This window comes from Abramis brama, assembly GCF_963993115.1.
Source record: "Abramis brama genome assembly, chromosome: 24".
In the NCBI taxonomy this organism is placed as follows: Eukaryota; Metazoa; Chordata; class Actinopteri; order Cypriniformes; family Leuciscidae; genus Abramis; species Abramis brama.
The window spans coordinates 6,388,212-6,403,757 of NC_139986.1; positions in this window are offsets into that span (position 1 = coordinate 6,388,212).

The following is a 15,546-nucleotide window of genomic DNA, read 5'->3' on the forward strand; positions in this document are numbered from 1 at the left end:
GAGTCCTCCAGAGATTCTCTTAAAATTATAGCGAATTTATTAGGTCTAATGTTTTTTGGTTTTTTTTATGTATCAACCAACACTATATAGACCCAGCCGAGTTTTGGTTTCTAAGACTAAGGTCCGGTTTCACAGACAGGGTTTAGATTAAGACAGGATTAAGCCTTAGTTCAATTAGGACATTTTAGTAGCTTTTATAAACGTGCCTTAGAAAAAACATTGCTGGTGTGCATCTTAAGACAAAATACTGTAATGGCACTGACATATGTTAAGATATGTCAGTGCAAGTTGCTTTCAGTTAAAACAGCTCAAACAAGCATTTTAGTCTGGGACTATAGGCTTAAACCTGGTCTGTGAAACCGGGGTAATACATTTAGATTATACTAAATCTGTGCAATAATTATTTAAATGATGCACATCATTATACATTTAGTTGCATTACTTCTTAGTTAAATGTAGTAAGTCACTGTCATTGCTCACCAGTTGCTTTGAATGGGTGGATTGATATCATCAACAGTTGAAGACAGAGATGTTTGATGAAACAAAATATTTGTACGGTGGCCGAGAAAGCTCAACGCGCTGCAACTGAAGAAAACACATGCAAATAGAAAAACACCTGCAAATTAAGAAAACATCTTCATCAGTTTCACAACGCATGTGTGCTCCAAATACTCACAACACAACCAAATACAGAAACGCGCTGCAAAAGTTCACAACACAAACAAATACAGAAATGCGCTGCAAATAGAACAGAACACAACGGAAATGTTTCCGGGGAACCCATAAGTGACGGACCCGGCTAGGACGTGCTTACAGGGGCCTGTTTCAGAAAGGAGGTTAAGTGAAAACTCTGAGTATGTTAACCCTGAAATGAGGGAAACTCTGAGTTTTCTGTTTCAGAATGGGAGGTATGTCAAACCTGAGAAAGCAGAGTAAGTCAAGCCTGTTTCAGAAAGAGAGGTAACTTATACTCAGAGTCAGTTACTTACCAGTAACAGTTACGTCAGTAACTTACTCTGTGAACCTAACCTGGTCGGGAGCAGGTTTTCTTCAGTAAACCCAGAGTTTCTATCAGTCTCCTCCCCTTTTTTAAAGAGGAAGTGGTGTTTAAACACCTCATTCATTCTTTCAGTACATTTTTATTAATAAAATTAATCTTTTATTAATAAATAAAATATTGCTTTTTTTAAAAATAAGATGAAGTCTATATAACTCCTTAACTGGCAACTGAAAACACAGTAGTAGATTAGAGTTACATAATGTAGTTCTAAACAAATTCTACAGAATTAAACTGTGGCATTTACTGAAAATCACTGAACTGTTCATCTGTGCAACAGAAGTTGATGGACCGTCCTCCTGCTGTTCTTCCACACTCTGGGGACGCGGGGAGAGATAAGAATACCCGTTTATACTTAGATTTAAACTTAGATTCTATAGGCTACTCCACATAAAAATGTGAAAAAATGTGAATGTGTAGATTGTTTGATGTGTAGACACATAATATTAACATTACCTCTGTAGGCCTCTCTGTGGCAGCAGAAACTCTTTATCCTCATGTGATGAGCATTTGGTTGAGTAGCCTACACTTTATAACACTATTTGTCATAATTTCTGGTGTATTGAGTAGGCGACTTACAACTGCCTGGGGTTCTGTTGGGACAGGAGGCTCCAAAAGACAGATATTACCATCAGAATCTACTGGAACCAACAAAAATCCTAACCCAAAGTAAAATAAATGGAAATATCAAAAATAGCCTATATAAAAAATAACACATATGTAAACCTCTTACATTTTATGAAGGCCCTTGGATCTTTGGGACTGGCTCTGAAGTCCGTCCAGGAATTCCCTCAGCCAAAAATGCTGCTGCACTGCTAGACACTGGATGCTATAGTTATTTAATATGTCAAATTATGTGTTTATATTTAAATTTCAGCTGCTGCCATGTTCTTTTAATACCTGCAGGATTGCACCTACATGAAAATTAAAATTAGGTTGAATAACATAGGCTACTGTTCTTCCAGTTTCACCTCTGATATTATAACAGTTGGGCAAGTTACTTGTATTACTAACTACAAATGACATCTTCAACAGTGTAATTAGATTAATGTAATAATGACTATCTTTAGAAATTATTGGTCTACTTATTACTAATTACTAAATCCCATGTCAACCTTAAACACTTGAACAATATAAGGAGAGACAAGAAACAGCACTTTTAATGCTTTCAAATAAACAATATATATATATATTGCATGAATTATTCTTGAATTGACCAAAGTGTGTAGAGGGAGAAGGTTACATTAAAAATATAACTTTTAAAAAACTTTTAACTGTGTAAATAGCCTATACAGAATTGTTCTATAGTCTAATACAATTACATCAGATTTAACTTTAAATTACAGAAGAATTAAGAGTAATCCCTTTAATTAAATTACAGTATTTAGATTACTTGGTAATTAATTACACCCATCACTGTATAACAGTATATTAAAATGTGAAGAAATATGAAGACCTCTTTTTGTCTGGCGCTGTTGCCATGGTGACTCATAATATCTGCGCTCCATTGATAATGGCTTTTTATAGTTGTGGTGCACGCGCTTAACTCAGAGTCAGTCAACTCAGAGTTGATTGAACTAACTAATTTCAGCTGTTCTGAAACCAAAAAGTTTCCCATCTCAGGGTAAGTCAACTCAGAGTTCAAGTTTTAACTCAGAGTTGGTTGAACCTCCTTATTGAAACAGGCCCCAGCTGTCTACTTTTATTATTAAGTGTGCTTGCTGAAAGCAGCACACTTACTGTTCTTCTTAAGTTTTCTTATTATTATTAAGTGTGCTTGCTGAAAGCAGCACACTTATTGTTCTTCTTAAGTTTTCTTCTTCTTCTTCTTATTATTATTATTATTCCCGGGAGAAAAATTTTGGCCAGCTCCTGCGCCTAGGCCCTTTGAGACAGAGACACCGTTCCAACTTTAAAACGTACGGTCAGTACCGGTGTAAGTTGCTCGCGAAGATGACATCACGAGTCCATGTCGTTTGTCCGCCATAGTGGATTGAGCAGAAAGCGAAACTAAAGTTTCACAGGTCACAAATTTGGTCCGAACTTCACGAAACTAGACGTCCATGATCCTTGGACCAAGCCTCACAAAAGTTATTAGAAGGATTTTTGATGTTCGGAAGCGTTTGCCCGTCACAGCCAAACGAAATCGGCGGCGTAGTCGCCAAAACAGGAAGTAGTTCATATTTCAGGAACGCTGTCACGTATCGAAACCAAACTTTGTACATTAACTCGAGACTCCAATGTGAGGATGTACAAGATAAAAAATAAAAAAAAAACTTACAAAATTTTTCATTATTTGGCAACCCCCCCCCCCCCAGCTATTTGGCCAGCTCCTGCGCCTAGGCCCTTTGAGACAGAGACACCGTTCCAACTTTAAAACGTCTGGTCAGTACCGGTGTAAGTTGCTCGCGAAGATGACATCACGAGTCCATGTCGTTTGTCCGCCATATTGGATTGAACAGAAAGCGAATCTAAAGTTTCACAGTTCACAAATTTGGTCCGAACTTCACGAAACTAGACGTGCATGATCCTTGGACCAAGCCTCACAAAAGTTACTAGAAGGATTTTTGATTTTCGGAAGCGTTTGCCCGTCACAGCCAAACGAAAACGGCGGCGTAGTCGCCAAAACAGGAAGTAGTTCATATTTCAGGAATGCTGTCACGTATCGAAACCAAACTTTGTACATGAACTCGGGACTCCAATGTGAGGAAGCACAAGATGTGAATTTTTTTTTATTTTTTTTTATTTCAGGCTAATTGACAAACCCATTTACCTATGTCTATGCAAAAGACCTCACACTTTTAATGTTAATGCATTTAGACAGTAGGTGGCACTGTTGTATTACATTTCACAGAGCTGCCAAGTCAGTGTATAGACTGCATTTGTTTTTACTAGGTTTGTCTTAATAAATGCAAGGCCTGAATTTCGTTTTTTGCATCGGTCTAATTTAATCATCTTCATTTATACAGATTTGTATGTATGAATTGTGCATTTCCAGTTCTCAAAGCAGTTAATAAAAAATAATAAAAAAACTTTATACAAAATACATAATGCTCTTCTTCGCTAACAGAACAAACAATTCATTGTCTGTGGCTGTGTTTGTGCGCACGGGAAATATGCTGCGCATAACAATAGAAAACAAGGAGAAACGCGCAGTCACATGCTCAAACAATCAACAACGTCGCTCTAGAGGAGCGTTGTGGACTGCGAAGTGGACTTCACAGGGTATTCCGCCATCTTAAGTGAGATTCCAATCCGAAGGGAGCGAACATGTTCAGTTCGAAGGGCACTGCGCACGGCATAGGGAATAAGGGAACATCGATACATCTCTTCACAGGAAGTGGAGAGCAATGACCACACAACTGTCATTTCGCGCACCACGTCATCACCAGTCAGAACGGTCATAACTAACGATGGAGGAGTTTACGTATGTGTGTAAGTATTCATACATTTCGCCATTGTTATACAAATGACAGTATTTTAACAGTTATTGTTGTGAATATTACATATACTACTTTTGATGATAATAATTTACCTCAGTGAATGCAGCCAGCTTAGCTAGTTTGTGAAGTAAAGTGATTTTATTTTAGGTAGTTGAAAATAGTGCAATATAATTGTAAATATATAATATAATAATACAAATTAAAATATGAATGTAGTTCTATATATATTTATGTTATATCATAATCTGCGCGACCCCGTCGTTGACTTTCTTTTAATAACGTTTGCAGGGCGTTTCAAATGAGTGGTTATTGTCAGTGAAGTCCACTTCAACTGATATACCGTGCTCAGGGGGAGTAGGGGAGCAGTGAACACTGTGTATGGACCCTGTCGAATGGAATGCACATTAGATGTGTAAAAACAAGTGGAAAGCGCGAGCGCGCCGCTGTCTCCTTTCCACAAGCGCTTGCACAATCTTGAAAAAAGTACTATTGTTGAAATTCTCAAATCAAGCAAACTTCAACGCACCCTTATCCACTATCTGCTAACGTTAGTGAACCGCACCCGAGCAAGCACACTTTGCAGTTCCCCCGGAAATGCATTTTTTCTAGTTATTATTATTATTATTCCCGGGAGAAAAATTTTGGCCAGCTCCTGCGCCTAGGCCCTTTGAGACAGAGACACCGTTCCAACTTTAAAACGTACGGTCAGTACCGGTGTAAGTTGCTTGCGAAGATGACATCACGAGTCCATGTCGTTCGTCCGCCACACTGGATTGAACAGAAAGCGAAACTAAATTTTCACAGGTCACAAATTAAGTCCGAACTTCACGAAACTGGACGTGCATGATCCTTGGACCAAGCCTCATAAAAGTTACTAGAAGGATTTTTGATTTTCGGAAGCGTTTGCCCGTCACAGCCAAACGAAATCGGCGGCGTAGTCGCCAAAACAGGAGTAGTTCATATTTCAGGAACTCTATCACGTATCGAAACCAAACTTTGTACATGAACTCGGGACTCCAATCTGAGGATGCACAAGATCTGATTTTTTTTTTTTTTTTTTTATTTCAGGCTAATTGACAAACCCATTTACTTATGTCTATGCAAAAGACTTTCACCTCACACTTTTAATGTTAATGCATTTAGACAGTAGGTGGCACTGTTGTATTACATTTCACAGAGCTGCCAAGTCAGTGTATAGACTGCATTCGTTTTTACTAGGTTTGTCTTAATAAATGCAGGACCTGAATTTCGTTTTTTAACAGTGTTTGTGCGCGTGGGAAATATGCTGCACATAACAATAGAAAACAAGGAGAAACGCGCAGTCACATGCTCAAACAATCAACAACTTCGTCTAGAGGTGCGTTGTGGACTGCGAAGTGGACTTCACAGGGTATTCCGCCATCTTAAGTGAGATTCCAATCCGAAGGAGGCGAACATGTTCAGTTCGAAGGGCACTGCGCACGGCATAGGGAATAAGGGAACATCGATACATGATTTCACAGGAAGTGGAGAGCGATGATCACCCAACTGTCATTTCGCGCACCACGCCATCACCAGTCAGAACGGTCATAACTAACGTGTGTGTAAGTATTCATACATTTCGCCATTGTTAAATGACAGTATTTTTAACGGTTATTGTTGTGAATATTACATATACTATTTTTGATGATTATAATTTACCTCAGTGAATGCAGCCAGCTTAGTTAGTTTGTGAAGTAAAGTGATTTTATTTTAGGTAGTTGTAAAATAGTGCAATATAATTGTAAATATATAATATAATAATAAAAATTAAAATATGAATGTAGTCCTATATATATTTATGTTATATCATAATCTGCGCGACCCCGTCGTTGACTTTCTTTGATAACGTTTGCACAGGGCTTTTCAAATGAGTGGTTATTGTCAGTGAAGTCCACTTCAACTGATATACTGTGCTCAGGGGGAGTAGGGGAGAAATAGGGTGACCATATTTTAGTTTTCAGAAAACAGGACGGAGGCGTGGTTAAGGGGTGGGGGCGTGGTTGGGGTGAATGCATAAAAAAATACTTGACAAATGCATTCACAACCTTGCAACTATGTTATTGTACTTTAATACATAAAGTAATACATCCTTTCCATTCAACGTTTGGCCCGCAACAATAGAATACTATTTAAAAAAAGTTTAGCTTTTAACACCTTTACATGACACTATTTCTTTTCATGGCCATAGCATAGGTTAAAATAAAATAAAAAATCTACTACACTATTTCAGTAAAAAAAAAAACATTTCAATCCTCCTGATGTTCTCTTGTAGCCTATACTTTCTTTATGTGGGCTTCTACTTCGCTAGCACCTTTATTTGACACTGACAGGTACGTTTCAGGTTTGCAGTTCATGCATTCTGCTTTACACGGATCCCGACCGAAACGAAAACACGGGAATTTTCTCTGTAAATCATCTGTGAATTTACATTTGGGCTTTTCTTTTTTTTACGCTGTTACTTACATCTTATCTCGCACTTGACCGTAAACTGAAGCGTCGACCGTTGAGTCCTGGTCGAGTCCATAGACAGTATGGTCGAGTCATGCTCACTAAAATTATGTGTCTGTGAACGTAAAGTCCGCCTACTTTGATTTGATTGGTCATTTCAAATATTCTGACATTGACGAGCAGTGTGACAGACCAATGAGGCTAAGATGAACACACACACACACACACACACAGGCCTCTGTATTCTGACGTGCTCTCTGTTTGCCGCTGCGGATTGAGGAACGCGCTGATAACAAGACGGGGCGAAGCCGAAGCCGGTTTCATCATGTTTTGTGTGCAAAGGCAAGCATGTATTTAAAGTACACACTTAATGGCCCAATGAAAAAGAATGAAAACCAGGACATTTTCATCACTTTATAAAAAACAGACAGGACGGCCAGGACAGGACGTGAAAACAGGACATGTCCTGGGAAAACAGGACGGTTGGTCACCCTAGTGTAAAAACAAGTGGAAAGCGAGCGTGCCGCTGTCTCCTTTCCACAAGCGCTTGCTGTCCCGTGGCGTCTGTCGTTGCTAAGCAACCATGAACTGCGCTCTCCATGATGACAAGGAAGTAGGCTATCAGCAAAAGATTAATTGATTTCTAGCCCTTGCATTAGCTTTACTACTAGATATATTTATGGAGATGAAAAATAATAAGGCGCCCTGTACTGCTATGATCAGCTGTTCGGCCGAGCATTCAATGTTGTTACGCTGTAAGCTGATCAGTTGGTTCGTTGCTGCCACGCTCTATCACTCGCACACCATAAAGAGCAAATTGTTTTTTAATGTTTCAATTTCGTGAAATTACATTTCATTAAAATGATATAATTTGGAAGCAAATAATTTCTTCACAAGCAGCTCATTATGACTCAATGTTAGAATGCTGCACTACACATTTGATAGTGTGAATATCAGCGCAACGCAGACCACTGCATTGACAGCGTGAAACATATGATCTGTCTACGGCCAAGACTCAGCGGAAGACAGACAATGCCAGTCCAGCGCTGATTGAGGAATTAAATTAAAAAATAAAAGACAGTTTGTCTATTTTTATTAGTTTGTCAAATCTTTTTTCTCGCATCTGTGAATTTATTTTTAATCATTTGTTCTGAGATGAACCAAATATATTTGTGCGGGAATTTCTCGCACTATAAAAGCTAACCTTGTGGGAATGGTTAATTATGCGCAATCCCCACATTCCCGCACCGAAATTCAAGCCCTGAAATGGCAGCGGGGTGTGTAACTCTAGCATATGGCGCATATGTCATATAAAGTTAGGCAAGGCCAAACAGTGTTATCCATGTTGTTGCGATTGCATCGCTAGAGTAAGCTAATAGTGAAACTGATAGCGTTTTTCATTTAATTACAATATGAGTTGTAACTTCAACAGTAATAAGTTCAACTTCTTTTCAATAGGCTACTATTGCATCACCCAAAACACTCCCACTCTCTGCTGTATATTCATAACCAATTATTTCAAAACCAACAACCAAGCCACATAAACAATGCCATTGACACTAGTCTACATTGCAGACATGTCTCTTAATGCACATAACTTTTCACCTTTTTGCACAATCTTGAAAAAAGTACTATTGTTGAAATTCTCAGATCAAGCAAACTTCAACGCACCCTTATCCACTACCTGCTAACGTTAGTGCACTGCACCCGAGCAAGCACACTTTGCAGTTCCTCCGGAAATGCATTTTTCTAGTTATTATTATTATTCCCGGGAGAAAAATTTTGGCCAGCTCCTGCGCCTAGGCCCTTTGAGACAGAGACACCATTCCAACTTTAAAACGTACGGTCAGTACTGGTGTAAGTTGCTCGCGAAGATGACATCACGAGTCCATGTCGTTTGACCGCCATAGTGGATTGAACAGAAAGCGAAACTAAAGTTTCACAGGTCACAAATTTGGTCCAAACTTCACGAAACTAGACGTACATGATCCTTGGACCAAGCCTCACAAAAGTTACTAGAAGGATTTTTGATTTTCGGAAGCGTTTGCCCGTCACAGCCAAACGAAATCGGCAGCGTAGTCGCCAAAACAGGAAGTAGTTCATATTTCAGGAACGCTGTCACGTATCGAAACCAAACTTTGTACATTAACTCGAGACTCCAATGTGAGGATGCACAAGATCTGAATTTTTTACATTTTTTTTTATTTCAGGCTAATTGACAAAAACATTTACTTATGCAAAAGTGTTTCACCTCACACTTTTAATGTTAATGCATTTAGACATTAGGTGGCACTGTTGTATTACATTTCACAGAGCTGCCAAGTCAGTGAATAGACTGCACTAGTTTTTACTAGGTTTGTCTTAATAAATGCAGGGCCTGAATTTCGTTTTTTAAACTGGGAGGGAATTCCACCACTTACATGGGTCACATGGGGGGGATCTAAAGATTTTTAGCCTATGCATCATACATTTGGTCTTCTTCGCTAACCGAACAAATCATTGTCTGTGGCTGTGTTTGTGCGCGCGGGAAATATGCTGCGCATAACAATAGAAAACAAGGAGAAACGTGCAGTCACATGCTCAAACAATCAACAACGTCTCTCTAGATGTGTAAAAACAAGTGGAAAGCGCGAGCGCGCCACTCTCTCCTTTCCACAAGCGCTTGCTGTCCCGTGGCGTCTGTCGTTGCTATGCAAAATATGTACGTTAGTGTGATTAAAAACACGCGGAAACAGTTTGGTGATTGCCTCCGGCCGGAGCAAATTGCGGAGGTGGCGCGAGTAATTTTGGACAGCAGGAACAACAGGAATAAAACTAGACCAGAAAACTGGGAAAGTGCATGGAAGACAAACAATTTAGAACATGGCTGGTGGTCAAAATAAAGAAGGATTTTGCAGCGTTTGTAAAAAGGTATTTAAATTGGGTAGCTACAATGGGAATCAATGGCGTAAAATCTCATATGCAGTCTGACAGCCACAGGTCGACGGTAAAAGGCAGACAGCAATTAACTAACGTTCCCTCATCAGCTCGACATCCGCTGTTGAAGCTCACTTTGCGTTTTTTAACGCGTTAACGCATGAGATTATTTTTGTCCAGTTTAAGGCGTTAAAATATTTAACGCAAACGCAGCATTCGTTCATTTTTGTCATCCCTTGGGTAGCGTTACATTATATGATCCCGCTCTTATTCATGTAAATGCTTTTAAACGCGCTGCCTGCGAATGTCCTGTCTATGTAACACACACACACACACAGAGAGAGAGAAAGACGCGCGCCAGATCGTGCGCACAGACTGCGCACCAGAAAACGGTCCTCTTTCGCGCAACGATCAATAACACACAATTTTGCCAAAATGTCTGTTTTGTGAGTATCCTCATAAAATAAGAGCAGTCTTAAATTAGTGAAATAAAGTCTTTAATGAACGCAAAGAGTTGTGAGAGAATGAGGCGCGTGTTAGATCCGTGTTTCTGTCAGCAGCTGCTCTTAAAGGGACAACAGCCAATAAAGCTTTCTGTCAGTAAAGTTAATCACAGAACAAAGGCACCAGAGAAAATTACTCACTGCTATTGACTAAAGAACTCTTGTAGCTTTAATAAGCAGTAGTCTATATTTAATCTATAATTTATGCTGTGCAGACTGTTTGATAATGTATGTTAGACAGGAAGGCCAAAGGTAAATATGACATTTATTATAGGTTTATGTGAGGATTGTTTGTTAAGTTCACTTAAATTAAAAGTTGTCATATTTTTTTTGAAGCCTAATGTTAAAAACTTGATAGCTTTTAATTACACTGTAATGTTGGATGGCTATAATTAATGTTTAAAATTAGGGGGGAGAAATCATTTTTATCCAGATATCAATAGCTGTATTAGTATCAGTGAGACTGGCCTTTATGTTGTCTCTACATTCATTTGTAGATTAACTGTGAAATGATTACATTATAAAATATATAAACCTAAACAAATGTAAGTGTTTTAATTGCGTAAAAAACGTGTGATTAATCAAGTTTATATATATATATACATACATACATACATACATACATACATAATATCCGTGGTTAGTCATGGGTCGTGTATGGCATTAAAAATAAAAAAAATGGCATTAAAAAGGCATTAAATTTAATGCCTGCAGAAACCCTGTCAGCTGTTCGGCCGAGCATTCAATGTTGTTACGCTGCAAGCTGATCAGTTGGTTCGTTGCTGCCGCGCTCTATCACTCGCACACCATAAAGAGCAAATTGGTTTTTAATGTTTCAATTTTGTGATTAAAATGACATAATTTGGAAGCGGATAATTTCTTCACAAACAGCTCATTATGACTCAATGTTAGAATGCTGCACCTACACTCAATAGTGTGAATAAGATCAGCAACGCAGACCACTGCATTGACAGCGTGAAACATATGATCTGTCTACAGCCAGGGTTCAGCGGAAGACAGAAAATGACGGTCCAGTGCTGATTGAGGAATTAAATTCGAAAATAAAAGACAGTTTGACATCTTTTTTTCTCGCATCTGTGAATTTATTTTTTAATCATTTGTTCTGAGATGAAGCGAATATATTTGTGCGGGAATTTCTCACACTATAAAAGCTAACCTTGCGGGAATGGTTTAAATTATGTGCAATCCCCACATTCCCGCACCGAAATTCAAGCCCTGAAATGGCAGCGGGATGTGTAACTCTAGCATATGGCGCATATGTCATATAAAGTTAGGCAAGGCCAAACAGCGTTATCCATGTTGTTGCGATTGCATCGCTAGAGTAAGCTAATAGTAAAACTGATAGCGTTCTTCATTTAATTACAATATGAGGACTGACGGTAGGCTATAAAAATCAGCGTTTCTGTGTAGGTGATGACAACCATCTTTACAGCAGCAATCAAAGCATCGCTAATTACGGTTGACCTTAATTTGAGTAAATTTGTTCCTAATCAAAGGGAACACTCAACCACAGAACAGCTGGGTGAGTTTTGTATTGGCTTATTGGATACAGTAAATTAAGACTGTCAACTTCTTTTCAATACTATTTCATCACCCAAAACACTCCCACTCTCTGCTGTATATTCATAACCAATTATTTCAAAACCAACAACCAAGCCACATAAACAATGCCATTGGCACTAGTCTACATTGCAGACATGTCTCTTAATGCACATAACTTTTCACCTTTTTGCACAATCTTGAAAAAAGTACTATTGTTGAAATTCTCACATCAAGCAAACTTCAACGCACCCTTATCCACTACCTGCTAACGTTAGTGAACCGCACCCGAGCAAGCACACTTTGCAGTTCCTCCGGAAATGCATTTTTCTAGTTATTTAATTTTTTTTGCAAAACATACAGAGATGACACATTTATGACATACAACTTTGTATACAATATACAAAATGTATTTACAATATGTTCAATGTCATAAGAATACTAAAAAGAACAATGAGCTGAAGACTAAAATAAATAAATAAAGATAGATAGAGAAAAAGAACATGAGGGAAAGACATTAATCTATACATCAGTTACATTGTTCACATTTTGTCATGTTATGTTAAAATAAGTTTCATAAGAAATGTTAGAATGCAGCTAGGGTCCAAATATGAGACGGCAAGTTTTAAAGTTGAGACACTCACACACAGATATAACGCACATTTTAAAAACTTTGTTGTATAAAATGTATATTTATTTGCAACAGTTATGTTAACAGCAATAATACTATATTTCTGGTAAGAACAGCTATTCAGCTGATGGACACGCGCTGCGTTGTCATGGGAACATCCCAGGTGAAAATAATGAGGAAATTACGTTGTCTTTCGTTGCTCCCTTCATCAACATAATGGCACACAAGTGCCCCGCTCCCTCCAAAGTGCCCAATTCAAGGGCTCTGCCGTCTGCCCTTTTAAGAGAGTAGGGCATAGGTAAAGCTCACGAGCAATAAGCACGTCCCAGCCGTCCGTCCGTCAATTATTGGGTTCCCCGGAAACATTTCCGTTGTGTTCTGTTCTATTTGCAGCGCGTTTCTGTATTTGTTTGTGTTGTGAACTTTTGCAGCGCGTTTCTGTATTTGGTTGTGTTGTGAACTTTTGCAGTGCGTTTCTGTATTTGGTTGTGTTGTGAGTATTTGGAGCACACATGTGTTGTGAAACTGATGAAGATGTTTTCTTAATTTGCGGGTGTTTTTTCTATTTGCATGTGTTTTCTTCAGTTGCAGCGCGTTGAGCTCTCTCGGCCACCGTATATTTGGCTTACCACAGTTCATCACAGTACATTTACCAATACACAAAACAAGAAATTTGCCCCTTGTTAATTTGTTACGAACACTGGAAAATGTAATGCTATGGACTTCTGAACTACACATGTCCCCAGTTTTAATTTGAATAATCTGGTCAGTGAAAGATTTAGGGTGTAATGTACTTCTGCATTGTTCTTCTCCTCTAGCAGCATGAGGTCTGCTCTGATTGGCACGGTTCAGTGCACTTGGCAGGAGAGGCCTTTTCAAAAAGATGTGAGGGCTGATTGAAGGTGGTGACCATATGGAGGTGGCAAGCTCTCATTAAATGCACAGTTCAGCTCTCTCATACACTCTCAAAAAGCAGTAATTCACTATACATTTGACTTCCAGCAATCATATACAGTAAATTACAGATAATTTATTTCAAGGAATATGAATGAGCTGATGGCATTAAAAGAAAATATGCTTCAGGTTCAATACATTATTAAGAGCAATAATGTCAGTCACCACACATGTCCCTACTCTTCCCTCAACAAAAACGGTGTACAGTAAGGTACAAAAATATGGTTGCTATTATACCAACCATTGGTCTGTAATTTACAAAGTTGAACAAGCATTTAAAAACTTCTTAATAAATAACACTGATTTAAGAGGTATAGGAATTTCATGGGTTTTTTTTACATTTAAAGCAGTCATTCAATGCTGCCATTGTTTGGGGTTTTAAACAAAAATATATGTAATGTAATATGCAAGTATGTCTATAATGCAGAAGTCAATTAAAATGATTATATTAATGTACTTATGAATCAAGCATATATAGACATTTACTAATTTAAATTAACCTAATCTCAGAGAATGATGTTGAGGAGCAAACTGGAGTAGCAAAGAACTCAAGAATGGAAAAACTGTCACTCTTAACAGATTATGTATTTGAGTGGATCCGTATCCTAATTGATGATTCCCAGCCACAGCAGCTTTCCATCTGATGCAGTGACTTTTAATGACGTGATACCTAGATTTTGTGAGCTGGTGCGATGTGCTTCTGTGTACCCCAAACAAAGATATTCAGCAGTACACACTGCAAACCTGGGTAATAACATTGAAATAAATATATTATACATTATGTATACACGTGTTCCTTTTGTAAATCTGGTGAAACTACTCCAGTAATGACACCCTTTGGAATGTTGAGTGTTAAACTGGCTGACAAACACGTCTGGGAACATGTAGATTCATTTAAATATTGCCCACTGTGTCCCTCTGTGTCCTATTAGTCGAGTTCCGGTGGCCTTTAGGAGCATAGTTCTGCCACACAAACAACGTCAGACCGTATTAGTGCATAGAACGCGACCCTGTCAGAGGAATGTTAACAAGCTTCAGATGCAGTCAGGCTTGTGGTAACTTGCCGTTCCTCTTGCTGCTGGGTCTGTCTACAATTCATCCTGAAACTGTTGGACTGATTTGTCTGATTTGTCAAAGCTGCCTCATTAAATACAATACAATACAATACAATATTTAGTGAATCTTGAATCTGAATGGTCAGGTAGCCTTCCAAGAGTGCTGATAACAGTCCAACAGCACTGGAACTTTTCACTGTCTGTATCACTCATCTTGTCCATGTTTGCATGTTCCAGACTCTTTCAACTCTTTCGTCAGGTTACATAGTTATGCCAGTAAGTCATTGAAACATTCACTCAACCAATTTGTTTGAAACCATTATTAGTCAAATCGCTTGCCCAATTTGTTTACGAACACTGAATAATTCAAGAACAAAACACCACTACTGTGTGTTTCTCTGTGATGCAGCAGATCTGCCGTGAAATGGTTTGGAACTATTCTTGTTGACCAAGCAAAACCAGATAAAGTAACAATATTGGCAATATTGTGTCTAAAGTTACTCAATATAAAACTTTCTTCTTTTTTTTTTTAATCACACAATCATGCTGCTGTATTGTTACTCAAAAAACTTCTCAAAAACTGCTTGAGCTGTCATTGCTAGTTTTTTACATTTTTGAATTAGTAATAATTCCTTCCATACACAAGGGGGGGGGGGGGGGGGGTCTTTTGGACAATACTTAGTTTTTCCTTACTTATTTACATATATATACTTGATTGTTGCTCACATATTGATTTATTAGACAGCAAACAAAACTAACAGAGACATAATAAACACTTTTTTAAAGAGCCTATTAGGTAACGCTTTATTTTAAGGTGACGTAGTGACACGTTACTACATGTACATCAGGGATGGGCAACTTCGGTCCTGGAGGGCCACTGTCCTACAGAGTTTAGCTTCAACCCTAATCAAACACACCTGAACAAGCTAATCAAGGTCCTCAGGATTACTAGAAAATT